Source organism: Bombus huntii, chromosome 9 (assembly GCF_024542735.1).
Source record: "Bombus huntii isolate Logan2020A chromosome 9, iyBomHunt1.1, whole genome shotgun sequence".
Classification (NCBI taxonomy): domain Eukaryota; kingdom Metazoa; phylum Arthropoda; class Insecta; order Hymenoptera; family Apidae; genus Bombus; species Bombus huntii.
The window spans coordinates 2,334,221-2,354,278 of NC_066246.1; the positions used below are offsets into that span (position 1 = coordinate 2,334,221).

The 20,058-nt window shown below is 41.3% G+C and overlaps 1 protein-coding gene across 9 annotated transcripts in view; it reads left to right on the forward strand.

Annotated features, from left to right (window-relative positions):
• The window catches only part of LOC126869185 (dystrophin, isoforms A/C/F/G/H), a 439,586-nt gene that overhangs the window by 340,564 nt on the left and 78,964 nt on the right, over positions 1-20,058 (forward strand). The gene's annotated exons all lie outside the window — the stretch shown is intronic.

Below are 20,058 nucleotides of genomic sequence, written 5' to 3' on the forward strand. Positions count from 1 at the left end.
ATTAGCGTTCGCGGTGAGAACGATGACAGGTGGAACGGCGAAGTTTTCAGCTCCCGTGAGCGGTAACAGGTGCGCCGTTTCGAGACAGACGTTCCATTTTGATTGCGGCCGAGTATCTAACCGGCGAGAAGTGGCCGTAGAGAATTCAGCGCGAGATCGCGGCGTGGAAGAATGAATTATACGGGGGATAAGTTGAAACGCGACGGCCAAGAGTTGGGTTATCGGTCTGGTGAAAAAAAAGGACGGAGGGTGCTTGGAGGAAAAATGTGGGAAAGTGGCGAACCGAGATTTAAGGAAAATAGAAGCTTGAAAAATATATAGAGTGAAAAAGAAAGTGAATGACGCGTTATATGAGGAGAAGAGGATTGGGGAGCGGTGGTGTGTAACGAGCAGAGAATAACGTGGAAAAGAAGATGAAAAAGAGTAGTGTATAGAGAAGGAAGCGCGCGAAAATTAAAAACGAAATAGGAAGAAGAAGTAATTGGTGGAACGTGAGACAAAGGTTGGAGTAAGATGAAATGTGAAGGAAAAAAGAAGAAAGAGATTGACTTTGATCTGAAAATATTATCGGGTTTTAGCGTACTCCTGCTGGCTATTAGATTGGCGAATTGTATCGAATTGGTCGAATTGTCCGTTGCCGCAATTTTCTTTTCGGATCAATGTGTTTTTTCCGCAGGAAACAACTGATAGCGTGTTAAACGTTGCATTAACTATGCCTCTGTACTTAGTCGATCGCTTGTATGTAAAATTTTCTCGTGTCATTTCGTTTGACATTTTCTTCTCGGATGTTTTAATACGTTCGCGGTGAGCAAGGTCGTCGGTTAAAAAGTAAATCCAAAGAGATGCACGTGTCATATTGACGCGAGAACGAACGTACGAAAATGGCGGAAACAAATTTGCGAGCCAATGCACTTTCCTTCGTTGCCACGTGGAAATTTTTCGTCTGGGATCGAAACAACACGAACGCGATTTTTTTCTACCTTTGTCTCGTTTGATATTTTTTATTCGTTTCTTTTTTTCGCTCCCTACTGGACGAGCCGTTTACTTCCGAAAACTTGATTTCAGATTCCATTTCGCGTGCCGATCGATTTATTAATCCGTTGAATATTTGAAAAACGCATTAAACCAATGTCAAACTGTTCTCGCGACGGCCGTGGAATGTGAACGGTCGAGTTAGGAAAATCGCCGGTGCAAAAATGCTACAGAGGAACTTGGAAACGCGCAGGGTATTTCCAATTGTGCGCGTGTATTTGCAGTTTCCAGTTTTGCTCGCGACAAATAGGAAAAAGATAACGTGGAAAAATACCATCAACGTCAACGAAATCCACGCCTGCCTTAATATCCTTCAATTTTTGTGCTTGAAACAGAGGTTGACGTTTAACCGGCATCATTCGACGCAAACTAAAACGAGAAAAAAGAGCCTAAAAGGAAGAAAATGGGAAGAACAATGTACCTTGCTAATACGGAGAAAGGGAAAACACGAGAGAAAAGATAACGCACGTTGTACGAGACAATGTATACACGCTTAAATGCATATTTTGAAACAGCGATTAACGCGATTAACGCCGAGGAACGACAACAATGACGGAACGGCGGGGAAAAAAGGGTTGAAAATCTTAAAAAGAATTCGTAAATCCGCGTGACAACGAACCGAGAATTATTCTCGTGACAACATTGCCGGAACAATGGCTTTTGACGCGCGAACAATTCCAAAGATTTCCAAAGCCGGGCGCACCGGGTCAGTGGCCGTGCGCACGCAGTAGGTTAACTATGAAGCCGGAAATTCTCCGAGCGCCATTCTCCTTTGATAACGTAGCAGTTATGCGTCGCGGTAATACGTAAGCAGAAATTGTAGCGACGAAAGAGCTACCGTTTCGCCCCTACCCTCTGGATCTTTGACGTTCGACCTGGCCTCGGTTCCATCCCTATCGATGCGTTGTGATGAGAAACTCTCACGGGATTCTCCGTGAAACTTCGAAGCCGCGACGCTGCTTTGACATCGCAAAACCTCTGTTCCGATCGCACCGACTCCAACCAGGTTGGATTATTAAGGAGCATATTGATTTTAGTCGGTCGATGCTCGATGCGTGCCCGGATTACAATCAGGGTTTACGTTTGTTACATGGTAATTTGAGTTCTCCGAATCAGCATTTGGGATTCGGTTAGTAGAATTAATATTCTGTTGCGTTATCCGAAGGAAGCGATCGGATGAGAGTTTCGTATTTAAGAACTTCAACCCATTCTGTACAAGGACCGATAATTTCTCCTCTTTTGTTTCGGTTCTAATAATCGGCGATTCTGTTTTTTATTTGCGATACAAATGGAACTTTGTTTTTCGTTATTTCAATACTATTCACCTGCGTCTCTTTGCTCCATCGTCCATAATTCGCGACTTTTTATCATTTTTGCTAGATACTAATATTATAATGTTAGCAGTTTGTCTGTTCAGATATTATTTTATATTTTACAATAGTAGATACGCAGTCTCGATTATTTATAATTGTTTATTGTTTTAATGGCAAAACTATTATCTTTTTTAACGGCGTGGAGATAGGACGAAATATATTTGATTCCAAAAATTTCATCGGGGCTTAAATACTCTCCGTTTCCGTGTTTACCAACCGCGTACTCAGCGCCCATCTTCCGAAGACAAAAATAGAAGCACAGTGAAGCGTTCGCTAGTTTGTGAAATTCGTAGGTGAAAAATTACCGGGGCGCTGTTTTTTCAACGTTCGCCGGTGAAAAACTCCATTCATCTTTCAATTCTGGAGGAAAAGATGAAAAGAGAGCGTTGCTAGTTCTTTTGAAATTCGTCGATGAAAAATTACCACGGTGACCTGAAACGCGTAACTAGGAAAAGAGCGAGAGAAAAAGACAAAGCGCGAGCAAGAAAATTCTAAAGTCAATGTCCATTTATTATTCCCGTTTCGCTTAATCAATTTCCCATTTTTATCGTCTGCAAAAGCCGCGCCCGTTTAAAAAACGCGAATCCCGACCTGAATCCGTGAACCGGCTGGCGCTTGATTTGCATCAGCCAGTTTATTATAAATCCTCCTTGGATTTTCCTCGTAGAAAAGTTCGCACATCTTCCTTGCGGAAGCAGTTTCGTTGCAAGGAGTTTCCAGATGGAATCTTCTTGCCGTCGATCGCCATCGTGTACTACGTTCGTGGATTACCTCTGTACCCATATTGAAATCTTTATCGGTGGAAATTGCGAATCCCTGTTTCTGTCGCATGCATCGGATATGCCACGCACGAGTTGCCATCGCTTTCGTAGCGAAGTATAAAATGGATCCTTGCGATCGATCGAGGCGATAGAGAGAAGAAAGTGACTTCTTCAAACCCGCGTTTTTCAGGTTCCGGATGTTTTATCGAGGGAAATTTTTCACTAAAAAAGAGATGCTTAGCTGTTGTTACTGTTGTACCGAGACTGAATGCATCTTCGAATCAAAATACGACCTTCGAGATTTGTTCCGATCTGTCCAATACTCTGAGGAATCTCGCGAAAATTTTTCTGAAACCCGATTGGAATCTCTTCGCTCGATAGTGCGTGTGATCTTGATTAAGTGCCAAGTTCTAATTTGAAGTTAGCTGTGATCTGCTGCAGATGGTTGTTTAGCTTCTCCGTTGATCGTGCTTTTAGCTGACGAATGTATCGAAGCGTTTGAAGAGCTGTGACTAACGGTGTTTCTAGACTTTTCTCATTCGATATCTCTCACAGACTCGATTACACGTATCGTATTTACAGTGGGAACGAGCGGAGAAAACGACGAAGAAAATGCTCTTTTCACTAGGGAATTTCGACGACACGTTTGCTACGGGTGCACATAATCGGATTTCCAGTCGCGGCAACTTGATGACGTCGCGTTCGTTCCAGCTTTCGAGACGGTGGTTCTCGGTAAACTTTCGCCTAGCCGGACGAACTATGCGAATTCGCGGCGCGGTGACGGAAATTTTCGACGCAAGTTAAACGCTTTGACGGTGGCCAGCCGAAGGGAAATTTCTCGGCATACTGAGACAACCAAGAGAGGAAAGTTGCGAGTCATCTTGGTTTTCGACAACCGTCCGTGGTACATAACAGTTTCGCGTTTCAATCTTGCGTCGTTCGTCAACTTTAATAAAGATATCTCCCTCTCCGTTTCTGTTTGGACAGCGGTAACCGGGCAGAAGGTTGATTTTTGCTTAGATGGAAACCGGCTGTTGCATCGTCATGACGATTTACCGGGAATGAAACCGGTTTACAAACGTTTGTACTTTATTAAAGAATACCGTAGGAGGTTGCTTATTGATATCATTTGAGACTGTGTACTCTACGACGATATTAGACGACGACTCGGTTTAATATCGGACGATTCTGAAAGTTGTTGCCGTTTTTGAACTGTTTACTTTGAGAGGCTACAACTCTGCTGAAGTTTATTATTCCTGTTTGATAGAAGCACCAATATTTCAGGCTCTTACGAAAGCAAGTAAGGAAGCAATCTCTGAATAGTACTTTCGAGATCCGTCTATTAGCCGGAAACATCTCTCTGTAAAATAATTGTTCCATGAAATATGAAGCAGTAGATCTATTGGAAGATCAGTAGAATATCAATCAAATTCATTTAAGGCTCGTTTAATATTTCATGGCTCGATGTCCAACATACGCACCACCTTAACCCATACAATTTGCAAATTTACTTTTTAAGCAAGGATTCTTCGATCATCTCCAGTTAAAAACTCGCGGAAATTTATAGTAGAAAGAAAAAATTATTCAATCCTCGGTTCTTTTACATATAATTTACAGCCGTCGACGGCGAAGAAGAGACAGAGAAGTTTCATGCAGGATCCCGATAACGGGATAGGATTCGCCTTCGCTCTTTCTATCTGTCTCTTTCTCTCTCTCTCTCTCTCTCTCCATCTCACTCACTCACTCACTCACTCACTCCACTCCAAGAGGATTAATTTCAATCCTCTCCGGAGGCTCAAAGTGTTCGCAGAAAAGGCTGGAATCGTTCCGTGGTTCAGGGGGAATGACTCGAAAATTTAAGTAGCACCGATAAAGCGAAGTCAGCAGCGGGTTAACCCGGATAGAGTCGAGCAATCAGTCTCCATTAATTAGTCCGAGCTCAAGCTCGCGGTGCTTGATTACCGGAGGGGAGAGCGTATTCGTGGGGGAGGGTACGGAGCAACGAAAGCTGCGAACGGAAGCTTGGTCCCCTCCTCTTTCCATCCTTTCGGCCCTGCTTCTCGTCTTCTTCCTCTGATTCTACGATCTTTTCGATCTTTTTCTCCCTCTCGCTCTCTCCTTTTAATCCCTTTTCTTCTCTTTGAATCGTCCGCCATATTTACCGGTGGTAACCTTCGAATTTTTGTAGCTCTCTCTCTCTCTCTCTCTCTCTCTCTCTCTATCTATCTATCTATCTATCTATCTCTCTTTCTTGCTTGTGAATCGTCGTTCCAGCACGGTTTCAACGCGGTTGCCAGTCCGCAATCAGACCACAAATACCGTTGGAAATGCTGATCCCGATAATTCGACCAACGATCGTTTCTGGCACCGGTTTGAACGGGGTCGGGAACACCGATACCTCTGATATGTTATATCGCCGGCGAAACTTTCCGAACAACCGGCCACCGATGCTGAGAAAGAGAGAGAACCAGTCGACAACCGAATGTCTGCCCTCTCTCGCCTTTGTCCAGCTTCGTCGATCGCAGGGATTGGCTTTTTAATAGAATGTCGCGCTGGATTCTCGATACTGTACCAAAAAATACATCTATCGGTTCGATGTTTTTCACCGCTGCCTGTTGCCGGTTTTCTGATTAAGTCGCAGGATATTACAGCCAACTATTTCTGCTTCTTGCAAGATACAGTGGTTCGAGAATGTATTTGGACACTTGTAGCAATTTCTTACGGATATAAAAAAACATTATATGTATTGGCTTTTGAAAGCGATCGGAAACTATATAGATGTTACAAAATATTTATTGCAAGCATTTTGAATCGTAAACACGAGCAAAATATTTCAATAATCACTGTATTAGTTAATTATTCGGTATATTAATAGGCACCAATATTTATGCAAATTTTCCTGCTGTATATCGATTGTTTACTAAGCGTATGTTTGCAGTAAATGGTTTGGAACTTCTATATACATTTTCAAATTGGTTGCAAATTTTAGCAGTGAAATTTCAAAAAGTTTCATATACCGCACGCATGAAAAGATCCTGCGGTAAGCGATCGAATACTTTCGTCGACACGTTGTATAGATTTTGCAGATTTATCTTTCAAATTGTTTCGTGATTTGTTATATTATACCTCGTATAAGGATTTTGAAATTGCATGAATTCGTAAAATTTGACGCGTGTTTGGTAGAAAGAATGGTATTTAATCGATAAAGAACAACCGTTCGATTTCCATTTAAAGAACAGTCAGGTTTAATTTCGCCGGCAACAGCTTTTCCTCGCAGACATCGTAATCTTTTTGCCCGATGTGTGCAACAGCTGCCTGCCGCTGTTGTTTGCCGTACGAATTACACAATCCTTCTCCTCTCTTGTAGCGAAACTCCAGTATTTCGTGAAGGTTTGCTGGTTCAGCGAAGTGAAAGGGAGGGTAAATTCGGGGGTAAACTACATTGCTGCGAACAAACAAAGAATTGGTAACCCTGGTCCCTTTCGTCTTTCTTCTTTTATAGAACGACTCGTCAACCATCGAGAAATACCGTTTCGCTTTTACGTTAATACGTTTTGATTATAACCGCGTGTTTGATATTTGAGACTTTCCAATACTCCGCTATATATATATACAGTAACTCACAAAAGTATTTGAACACTTGCCATTAAACGTTTTTATAAACATATTACGTATGTTATAGAAAATTCTTTGAATTGTCATTAGATTGTTACAATTATAACACTGAAATTTTAAAGCAGTCCGAAAATGTGTGTAGTATCTAAATAGTCTAGAGTAAGGACGAGAAAGGATGTTCTATTTGAAGTGAAGTTTAGTTTTATTTTAACAAGCAATACCCAATGCAAGTACATCCCCCCCGGTCAAAAAATGCTGACCCTCGACCCTCGCACCCTTCCCCCACTCCTTTACTCATTTAGCTTTGACGTGACCAAGGCATACACTCTTACTTACACTCTCTCTCTCTCTCTCTCTCTCTCTTTCTCTCTTCCCCAGCACTCTTACGATTCTTAGTTTATACCTTAAATTTACAACTTATACTATCCCGAGAAAACTCGAATTTAAATATATGATAGACCTTTTTTTATATTACATGTGTATAAAAGTTACAAGATATTCGCTGCAAATATATACTCGATAACAATAATTTTCTCACCATGAAGTGTATGTCTGCTAGAAATATTTTGTAACATCTATGTACATTTTCGTATTTGTTTCACGATGGTCCTATCGTATGCCAAACGAAACCTTCTGTATAACACGTAATATATTCAATAAAACTTCCGATAAATATATGTATAAATAACGATCTTTAGGTCACTGTACTTCGATTAACTATTCTTTCTCTCCTTCTATTTTGATACAGTCGATAAACGAACAGAGAACAAAGAAACACGACCAATGACCGATTCCATCGTCGCCGAAATAAATTATACCACCCTCTGTATTAACGCGTATAGATCTCCAGGTGGAATAAAAATCGCAGAAACTTCATTCTTCGCCGCACGCCCCTCTAATTCACTCTCTCGATAACAGACAGAGATTTATAACGGGGGAAGCGTGGCCGAGATAAAAATCGGCGACTTTTCGTTGCGTTGCGCTCGGCCAGGGACGGATTTCGCGCAAACAAGATACCGGTAGCAGGTAAAATCAATAGCGCCAGCAATTAGTTACCGTGGCACGCACGCGAAAAGGGCAGGAGCTGCATCCGGCAGTCGGATACGCGGACTTTTCGGACTTGTTCAACATCCGGGGCCGCTGCTCTCTCCCTCTGCCTCTCTCATTCTTCTCTTTTTTTATTTTCTATTTTCGAACTTCGTGCACCAAACCGTTCGAATCGACGCTCGAAAAAAACAGTCGACCCGAACTAGTCGAGAATTTGTACGTGAAAATTGGAACCTTTCGGGGAATGACTGGATGAGAAAATTTGTCTGCCGCACGTGCCACCGGTTGACAGAGTCCATTCGTTTGGTCGTGATATAAGATGTTTCTATTCGCTTTTGTCGGCTACTTCGAAGTTGATCGATAACAACTTGTTTGATAAAGTCTCGATGTCATAGGAAATAATAAATCCTCTGTAGCGTTACGAATTACCGACACACTCTGTGTAACTTCGTTTTAACGATTCGGCTATTTTGGTAAACTGAAAGGAGATTTGTAATCAAGACAACGTTGTTTTGTGGTGATTTGTCACGAGTGTGACTCGATATTATGAGACAAGAGATTAGTTCTCTGTTTATCTACCTTGTTCTATGATCAATCGATCATAATTACGTCGTAAATTATTTACAGAAAGTAAATTAGTCAGTCGGGTACAAAGAAATCCGAAACTGTTCGCAACATTCTCCATTAACGTCGTTACCATGAAAGGAGAAAGAACGTGTTTACGTATAGTACATTGTAAAATTTGCACATTAGCAGTTCAAAAACACTAAAAAAAAAAAATCACCGACACGACACGACAAACATCTCTCCATCGGGAATCAACTGAAATAGTGAAAAACCTCGTTCGCCAAATCCAGGAAGAGAAACAGCGAGATAGAAGAGTATCTTCTGCAAACACGGAAACGCTATGAAACCTGAGAGGCAGCAAAGGAGAGTCACGGTTGTTATTCGAGAACATGAATCGGGAGGAATAATTACAGATACTGAGAGGTTCTCGCGTCCCAGCGCCATTACTCGCGGCGCGATTAGCGCACTCGCGCGTTCACGTATGTCGAGTGTCTAGGCGCCGGCGCGTCGAATCATCGAAACTGACGGAACACACGAGGAAGAGAACGACGCGAAGCATCGTGCAACGTCGCTTTTACGTTCGTATCTCGCCGTGGAAAAGACTTCAAAGGCCTGTTCACTGCGTTTCTTTTAATGCCGTCTCTACGCGGCAGCTCGTTGCTCGGGAATTGTTCTCGCATGGGAACGTCGCGACTTTTCCAGAAGCTCGACTTCCATCCGTGCCGGAAGCGATCGTTCCAAGCTTCGTTACGAAGCAGTTGTGTTTCGTCTCGATTCCCTTGCAATCAGAGTTTCTCTGCGTTTGTTGGTTCGTCGCATTCTTTCGTACGAACTGCGAGAGAAAGATTGGAAAAAAGAGAACGATGAGTTAGTCGGTTAATGATAAGATCTCGAGGTTCCTTGCTGCTGGTTCAACGATATTTACCGGTGGAAATCGATAACGAAAGATATAGCAAGGTTCGAGTCGCGTAAGCTTCGACGTCTTAAAATTCGATCTTGAAATTTGCGCTTGAATTATCGAACCTGTTGTATTTTACGAGACACTGTCAATCTTTAGTGCGATGGAGAAAACATCGGGAAATATCGTGTACTTTAAAACGAACGAGAAAAGATACCAAAAATAAGTATAAGTAAAAATAAAATAATTGGTCGTATTCGAATTTAGCTAATTACAAAGCAAATTACGTAGCTTGTTATTTCAAGGAAATTAGTTTGCGAGTATCCCGACTCAAATAGTAATGTGCAGAAAATCAGGACTTTTGAACAGCTTTGTATATTCATATGGAAAAATGATATCTGTTATGAAAACTTATATCTATTTAGAGAACAATGAACGTTAAAGTTACGCATAACGTGACGCGAATTTAGAATCTGTGTCCACACTGTGTATTGCATATCGGGGAACAAAAGCGGTGAAAGAACCGACAAAAGAGACTGTCAGGTTGAATTATTAAATCACGTGGCAAACGAACCAGTCTAAAAGCTCGGTCAAAGGGACGCCATTGAATCCTCGACAATTTCGAAAGGCGTACGGTGATGCCGGCGAAAATAGTGGGTCCTGTGATAGCGAAGAGCCGCGATAGTTGATTCGTCGCGCGCGCCAGTTGAACCGGAAGTGACAGGTAGATAATCGCGGATCGTGATGAATCACCAAGCCAGGCCCTTATCAGTCGCCCCCTGTACATCGTCGTTCTTTTCCCGTCGTTTCGCGAACACACCGAAATCTGTCACGTACAGCGCTTTTCCGCTACCAGAACACGGCACCTATTCTCCCTTTCTATTTCTCTCTTTCTCTGTGTGTCGAGCGAATCCGGTCAAATCGAAGTTATTTTTACGTGACGTCGTCGCGAAGACATAGAAAACGTGGCTGGATATCGAGAACGAATGACCAACAGGGAATTTGTTGCGATCGTGTTCGACGGTGTAGACCAGGTGCAAAATGTTGGGAGAATATTTCATTGGAAGTATGACAGATTTATACCATTGGGAGGAAATTATGGTATAGTTCGGTAGATGATTAATGTTACTGGATGATAGAGTTTGGGTCGAGTGATTACAATAGTTTGAAAGTATTAAGCGAGAATGTAGTCGAAGAATTACTAGACAGGTAATCCTTTTCTACTTATTACGATTATGAAATGACAAATTGTGATCGAATATCCTACGATTACTCCAGTCAACAGTATTTAATTATCTTCGTTCTTTGTAATCCTAAAGTAACCAAGAACTGCAAATTCCGCTTCGATCTAAAGAGATTAACTGACAATTAACTAACGCTAAGGAACATTAAGAAATTACTCTATCCCCCCTATATCGATTAACGAAAGAATTCGATAATTCCATCGGATCCATCGTCGCGTTATTCGCATCAAGCAAAATTTGAAAAAAGAAAAAAATCATGTGGCCCCAAAAATGACTACCTCGCCGATCGAAAACGAAACTATAAAACAAACACTAAATTCTACGCAATATTCACACCATTTGTCCGATACGCGACGAGTTAGACACAGCATTATATTTCATGCTTTAACAGCAATACACCAACAGAATGAAATCAAGCTGTCGCTCAGGTCGAAGCTTCCTTCCTTCCGGTCTGAAAGCAGTCGTAACTCATTACTGGTACTGGGGTAGTACGTGTTTCCAGGGGTGTATCGGATGCACGATAGCGGGCGCCGGCTTAAAGTATGATAAGGTGTGGCTTAGCGTTAATCTCCGGAAGAGCTGTCGGTTTTCCCGCGCGGGCTGCCTCGTTTCTGCCCGCTAAATGCACCTTCCTCCTTGCCTAACCGTATCCGCGTATCCACGACGTCTATATTCCCGGGCATTACGTTCCGTTCAAACCAGATGCGACCCGACCGGCTTACTTAGCCGTTCTCCGTGTCCTTGCCAGCGTCGTTCGACGAGGGACGCTACCCTAAAGCTCTCCGCTTCTCTCCGCCAGGAATCGATAGGAATTTATAGCAGCAGATAGTCGTAAACGTGGATGATCGGATGTGGAAGTGTTTTCGTTTGATCTCGACGAGTATGAGTTATTGAATTACTATGGGTCGCTCTAACGATAATATTATTGCAAGGGAACAGTAAAACAACTTGTATATTTATAAACTATGGTATATTATTACGATCGAAGGGCTTGCCGCAGCAAGACAGCTTTACTTTCCAGTAATTCGAGTAAAAATAAAAATTAACTTAAGATCGATCGAATCTTTTCTACTTTTTCACGCGTGCTATAAATACGGTAAACTCCTCGACTCTTTGAACTGACTAAAATTCTAATTGTTGTTCTAACTGTTACGCGTATTGAAACTTAGCTCCTATGGCAAACTTAATTATTTCTTGAAACGACGAATCTATTGACAACTGGATGTTTTCGATCTGATATAAATTTCCATTGTGAATCTTGATCGTCCAAATAGGAACAGAATTCATTGGGATTGTGTTTTTATCCGGAAGAACAGTCGGTATCCGGCGGTGTGTACAAGGATTTCCGGGGATTACACTCCGAGGCATACTCTTAGAATTAGATAGAAGCCACGGTTTACTTAGCCAGTTTAGATCCTAACGCGTGTACACGGCTGGCGAAACCTGGGTTTCCTCCGAGCGTCGATTTATTACTCGCGGTTCGAAACCGGCGTCTCCTTAATAAATCTTCTACATTAATTTCGATTTAAACGACTCGTTATTTCAAACAGTACCGTAACTCATCGCCATAGTAGGGGTAGAGTAAGCGTTTAATCGAACTGCCGGCTCGAGTCATTCAGGGGAAAAGCGTTTCGCAGTTCGAACCCAGTGGTAAGCGTTTAATCTGCATAGATTAATTTGATCTGTAATCAAATCTGACCGCCAATGAATTGGGGCGAGTCTCTTCTCGGCCGATGTCGATTTCAAATTATCGGTATACCGTGTTAGACTGGCATTAGTCGAAATTATATTTGTTACGTGGATTATTATATTGAATTATACGCGTTAAGATAACGTGACGTTTCGAAACAATGCGGAATGCTTCTTTGAAGCTCTGTTAAATTTTCTGCCAAAGAAAACCGCTTCAATCGTTGCAACATTAAATAAAAAAGCTGTTTTCGAATGAATAATTCCATCGACACGGATTCCTTTAAACACGAATTTTCGCGATAATCGAACGATCATATTTGTTTACTGGTGACATTCTATGGTTGGGATTCCCGTAACTACGAAACGATCATAATCCTTTGATGATAGACGAACGAACAGACCCAACGGTTGATAAAATTAAAGGAGGATCGAAAGATTTTTCGCGAAACGTAAAGTTTGTCTAAATGTCCCGGTAAGTTTTCACTAAATAGAGTCGAATTACCATTATCGGATAATTCACGTCACCAATGGTCTAAGATGTTCTAACATGTATATTTATACAAATGTTTCTTTCGTCAGAGCAAAAGTTTGCTAGAATGTGCATCCCCTGACTACCAGTCTGACTAAAATAAAAAAAAAGATCCAAAAAATGTATTGTCAACGAAGCGACACACTTCTGGTTCTATCTTCAAACATCACGAGAAACCAATAGGCCTGTTTCTCAAGCTGAAATTTCCGACGTGCAAAGTGAAGTCTCAGAAACGGAAGGGAACAGGTTTTCGCGGAAACAAAAGGGTCCATTTATAGATGATTCTCCTGAGGGAAATGGCGGTTCGAGAAACGACATCCTCTAGATGTATCGATCTCTATATTAGACTGAAGACGTAACAGAAGATCGTACGAACACACCGGATCCCTTTAGGTTTGTACGTGTTTCGTGGACGAAAGACGGTCGACGTCCCTCCGAAGTGACGTTTTCACGCGTAGTCGCGTTGAAGGCGATTATCTCGAGATATGTTTCGCTCGGTTAGTCCATGAAAAGAATCTGATATCGGTACGTACGAAGAAACGATGTCTGACTGCGTGTCTTCGACTCTTGAAAATGCGCGGGCGCGGCTTTAAAGGAAATGCAACGAGGTAGTCGCGTTGATAAAAAATGAAAGAATGGGTCTGCCTGGAGGTGAGATCTCGATGGTTCAAAGGGAAATCTGAAATGAGTTTCTCTCGGAACAAAGGATCCATTCGCGTTATCGGAGTCACTGCAATGTTTGGTCACTGGGTCGTCGCAATCTTAAGATTTTTAATTCAATATTTAAAACGCGTGGTGTAGAGAAGACAAAGAAGACGGATGCCTGCCAGCAAAGGGATTGCGTTTCTTTCTGCCACGCCTTTTTTCTTTTCTTACGATGCTTCGAGTCGAACATAAAATTGCCACCGTGATCGAATCTCGTACACAATTTTTGCCATAGATACGTCTATTGTTGTATAAGTGGCGAAAACTTTTTACATCTTTTCTGTTTCTTGTAGTTACGTGTTTATTCAGATACGTTAACCCGAGACGATTATTATAAGCTACTTACAAATCAATGAAAAGTTTAATTGGTATGTTGAATTTGAACTTGGAATAAAGAAGCAGTAACGTTGTCGAAACATTGAACGAGATTTTACAACTTTCTTCTAATATCAGTGTATGACAGTTTTGGCATAATACGTAACAAATTCGATATATGTATTAACGATCGACCGCGATTCTCAGATTATCGTGAAGCAAACAAGCCAGATTAAGCCATTCCAGACGGTGAATCTTCATTATGAAGACAATAATAGGATTCTGCGCGACTGATTAACCATTCCACAGAAATTAATCGCTTCGATTATCGAATTATCCATTGGGTCTATAAAACGGGGATAAAAAAAAGTCTGGAAAAATACGGCTGAATCGGCCATCAGAGCGCGGCCTGAGCGCATTAATCGTTCGATTAAACGACTTTCAATAAATTATTCGGATTATAAATACGGCAGGCGCGCGTCGACATGAAGCGGTATCCCACGGCGTGATCGGTCGATTATCGATCCGGTACAGTCGGATACAAATCAACATGACCGATGACGATTGGGAAAAGGCGAATTAGCGGTGTCGCGTTAAACGTAGACAGAGAAAGGATGTTGGTAAACAGAGATATTTGCGTCCTCGTTAGAAAAGCGCGCAAGCTCGTCCGAACGAATTCTATCAGCCTTCTATCAGCATCGCTCACAGTTGATCGATCCCTGTGGCTATGATATAATCGATACTACGCCACTAATGCTGGCTATCCGGTCAGAGAACGCACTTGAAGGCGAAATATCGGCCCAGGTGTACAGGCTAATGAGAGTCGGACTCGGACGATTAATCGTGAGAGCCTGTGTTGACTTTCGATTTGGTTTGTCGATGCTGCAAGCTATTTGGTCTTTGATGGTACATACGGAGAATAATACTCGTCGTTTGATTTTCTTGATACGAAGAATCGAAAGTCGGGGGATTTTTTAAACCGTGGAATTCATTCGTCCAATCTTCCATTTTGATTATTACCATGTGATACTCGATCATGGAAATTACCAATCTATGATTCTTCTTTTTTTGTAGATAAAAGGCTCCTATTTATTTCTAATATTAACAGAGATGCGTGATTTCGAGGAAGATTCGTACATCTATATATATATATATATTCGTTTCACTGACAGTGTTTGAGGAAAGTTAGATCGTGGGAAGCCCATAGTTTGTGAATGAAATGAATTGAAAGCTTATCGAGTCACGTTGAACCTAAAACAAAGTCTGGAACAGACATACACTGTACTAATAATTCTATTGGTTCGCTGCAGGGTATATCGAGCACAAATGAAACCAATATACTTTGTCTGATTTATGATAACAATAGTATTGTTTTTCGTAGTTAAGATAACTTAATCTTACACAAACAGATAAATATCCTTGGTGAAATTTTCAAGATATTTCAATATTTGACTCTTCTAATCTTTTTTACGAACGCTATTCTATACAGTTTTACCTTCGCCAATTAATCGCGGTACAAAAATTGTTGCAACATTTCAATCGACGGAAAATCTCGTAACCCTATTGCCGAGATTTCACTCGTTCAAAACCACTTAGCTTTTATCTAACGATACAATGCATCAAATATAATGCAGTAATTTCATCCACTTACCGTATAACAACATAATTCCACCATTTTCAGAAAATCTTCGATCGAGTCATCCTTCTATTCATTTTTCTAACACGCGTGTCCAAACATAATTTTAACACACAGTCTCGTATTTTGACGATATAGCGATTTAACGTAAACGTCTGTCAACAATACCATCGCGATGCTATTATTCGTAACCATTTGTTTCTTGTAACCCTAAATATTTAATTCTGCTTGTATTCTAATTTTATTAATCTTTCGATCTTTAACCCCTTAACCTACGATTTACGTTCGAGAATTTTGGGCCGAAAATGTAAACAAGCTATTATATATTATATTATATATTATATTTGGCTCGATCATCGTACTACGGGCTATGCCCGTAGTCGTAGGTTAAGGGGTTAAATCGTATCTCCGGGCTATGTATGTTGAAGTAACTCGTACACAATAATTTGGAGATGCGATTACTTAATTTCATTCCGTATTCTATATTTTAATACAAATTGATCCTTCTCAGGCAAGTTCCATTCGTGTTCAAACCTTAGACAATCTCTCCGGTAAAAATAAACGTATTTTTCGTGAAATTTGTATCATTAAAATCATTCTATTCATTGCGATACGTTGAAGAGGAATATTCTAAAATTAAGTACTCCAACTGAAATCCGATCCAAACCATTGCGATCGCTTACTATCCAACGTTACCAATTGTAGTTTAACTTAAGAAATGGATTAACTTAAATGAAAAATTCCAGTTGCGGTGTATTTTCACGACAGCCTTTCCGAGTTAAACGATTTCGAAATCCCATTTATCAGCGGAATCTAATCCACCTTATTTGCTTTGGATATTTACGACAATTTGCAGAGAAGGCCAGTTATTAAATCGAAAAGCCGCGTAAAGCGACCGGATTTCGGCACAGGGGCAACTTTATCGGGCGTATAACGCCGCACACCATAAAACGGCATGATTGTGCCGCCATTAGGATGGTCGTAGACCGTGCTAGCAGCTGATAGGCGGCACGAGGGTTAATTTTATTTAAAGTTCGCTCGGTAGTGTCTGTTAAACCGACCCCTCGATCGCGTTTCAGCCTCTCTTTTCGGTATCGGCGGATCGACGATCATAAGAAACTACCTGCTGCGCGGGAAAACTTGGCAAGAAATAAAGTTAGCTTATCCGATACGCGAACTGTGAAATTGGAAAAATTGTAGGTATCGCGGTTAGCGATTAAATAGAACGCCACGGGGTGGCCCGTGTAAATATAAATTTTAAAGCTCGGGATAAAAAGTCGCTGTCGACCATGGCTTCACGTTGTACGTTATATTTGACGAATTAATGGAACGATGACGGCCGATCAAAAAACCGTCCGCTATTTTTCCTACGACGAAAATTATGAAATCGTAGTTACGAGTCGCGATTTATATTGTTTATTATTCCGGGCAATGAATTGTGATTTACAAGTGGGCAAATTTTAGTGAAATTCAATGGCTATAAAAAAAGAATACTTTGAAGAGGGAAATATTCTTAGGCGTAGGTGACGAAGCGCGTAATAACCGATTCTTCGCGTTCGTTCTAAACTTACGATACGTTAAATACAGTCTGTATAAAACTTTTGTCTATCACGATTTATCAGAAACTTATTGTAAATGCATTTACCATATAAAAAGAAATATAGTCTCGACGTATTTATTATTCGTATTCTTAACATTATCGATCCTGACTAAAGAATTCAATCGAACGCTATACTTGCAACTAAATTTTCTTGCAAATACAGCGTGTTCTCGCTGAATCAGAAGCGAAATCCGATATCATAGGACAAGAGGTTAATTCAAAGGGAGAACATTTCCCAGACAGAAGACATTCTCAAAGAAGCAAGCTTCGAGAGAACGAAATCTTGTGGTCGACGCAAAGATCCGGCGTACGTAAGAGAGCGATCAGCGCGTTTAAAGGAAGTTCGCATGTGGTGGTCTGTAGAGTTACCGGAAGCGATGGTTGGCGGAAGGATCGCGGAACTGGTACGCGTACAGTCGCATTGTTGTTGTTTATCGCGAAAGTTTGGATCGGTTTTGCGCGCTGGCGATGGTGGCAGTGGGTCGACCTTGCTCAGATTGGAATTGTGCCGGTAAATTGTTCCCCGGAGTTGAATTATAACGCTCCGCCCGTTCGCGGCAATTCCATTTGCCGACTTTATTGCGTTAACCGGTAGAACGGGTACGAGACCACGAGGAGTCTCGATGGAAAACGCCAAGGAAGAACCAGCAGCGACGAGGTGATAGATCAAAAGGCTTTGTCGAGCGGACCTCAACCCCTCTTTCAACGTCTCTTCCACCTCTCTGCGAGAAGAGTCGATTACTGGGACGTCTGCACGCCGCGATCTGTCAATGGGTTCGTGAGATCGCGTTGGCAAACCCTCTCTTTCCCTAAGTGTAAAGCACGAGATGATTTCGATAGCAGGGTGAAACGTACGGGCAAGAATTCTGGATAAAAATTGAAAGAAAGTTGAGAGCAAATAGAAGGAAGGAAATTGTAAATTGAAATTTATCTCTTGGAAATGAACTCCCGGTGACTATAGTATAAATCTTGCATCAAAAGAAATAGATGGAAGATACTTGTGTTGAATCTTTATATTCAATCATCTTATCGTGTATTCAACCGTAATACTCGCTATTGTCCGTCTGTCTTATCTAAGTTAAGAGTTGTTGCACGCTTTGTGCGAGACTTAATTCTTTCCTTTTTTAATTTATTACTACCGTTATCTGAACGCTGAACTCGCCTTAAAAGTTCGATTCAAACTGGAAGCGATACAGCGAAAGAGTCTCTTTGTGCGATTCTGAAATCTCCGTTAACTCATAATCCCCATTGTAGCCGTAAATTATACCGAAATCTCGTTAATTTCCGCAGGTGTTTGGAAAACATCGTAAACGAGTTTACTCGTTTCGCGGGGTATTCCAAGCTTCTTCGAACTCGATTGCATTCGAGTACTTCTATGAATTCTTAAATTCTTCCACTCGATCCCAGTTACGAATCTTAATGAAGATATGCTTCTTCTCAGATCTCAAAAGCCACGTTGAGTTTCTTGTAATCTGATTTTATACATATACAAGAAATAATACGAGAAACCAATTACGTTGGAAAACTGAATATAATACGCTTTTACGGGGAACATGCACGATCGTACAGTATAGTTGCATTTATGGAGAAATTATGCTCAAAGGCGGTGCTCGATTGAAGCTTGAACCATTTTTATTCCTAGAAGGTTCGTACGCTATTGCTTCTTAACGTCCTTTCATATATTCAAAGCGAAAGTATAGCTCCCAAGACAGTTATTAATAACTATCCATCAAAGAATCTCAAAGTATCTTCGACGGTGCATCGATTTCACCTTTCAACTCCTGTTCTTCTTTCATCAATCCGCGAGTTAGCTCTCCGTTAAATCGTAACGAGGATGAACATTATCCTCTCTCGCAAAAACATGACGCAGAGATTTAGGAAGAACGAGTGCGACAAAATTTTTTTTTAATGGGATTCGTTAATGCGACGGATTAGCTGTGACGCTTCCCACGGCAAGTTTTCGAAAAAAGGCAAAGAGAGAGAAAGAGAGAGAGAGAGAAAATACAGAGAGAAGGGAGAGAAAAAAATGAAAATTCAGCGGCCTTGATGGTGGAAGCCGGCTTATCTGAAATCGGTTTGATGGCTGTGCCCGTGCCCCTTCATGGGCATTTTGTTGCCATCCGTTTCGTCGTTTTAATTATTCCGAATGTCCGCTCGCGCGCAAAATCGAGCTGTAATCAAAAGTTCCGTGCTCTGTACCGCGTTATCGCTCGAAGTTCCCCAATCCAATCCGACTCTTTATCCTCGCCGTGTCCCACTCGCCACTCTCTTTTCTACATTTCTAGACTACGTCGATACTTTTCACGTTTTCATCTAACGCAATCTGAAAATTTGTCAGGAAATTGTTTTTCATTCCAGGAAATTTAAATCGTAGCGATTCGTAGCATGGACAACGAGGAAATTTGATTAACACGTTCACTGCCTGATGAAATTGCGTCTTGCGCACGATAATAAATAAAATGCTGCGCTTGTTTCAACGCGTTCTAATAAACGCGTATATTTTAATAAACGGACGAAACTATTTAAGCGCTTCGTGGTGATTTTAACGCATCGTCACTCTAATATTAAAGGTGAAATTACGAATGTAGCGGATTTTTTAATTTCGGTCTCCGGGATATTGAACGTGTTGAAAAATTAAATTAGACCCACTGTTTCAAGTTTCGAGTTTCCCAAGGCAAATATCACGGAAATATCAAAAAATTGATTGATTCCTTGCGATCAACGAAAATGATAGAGATGGTTCCCGATATGAGAAAAACGTTGGTCGTGACGATATCGTCGATATTTCGCCTGGAATCGAACTGAAAGTAAATTATCGCGCGAATACGATGGTCCCTTGAAAGAATTCTGTTCGCTTGGAGCAGAATAGAAAACGTTTTCTTGTCGGGTTGCTGTTCGCTGGCAGAATTTCTTAGTGATTTATGTTACATTAGGTCGGTACGTCGCGGAGATCGAGTAAAAGGAGTGTATTCAACGTATATCTATGGAACACGGCCTCTGCTCTGGTATTCGTGGACCTATCCAATTGAAATGCGATCGCACGAACG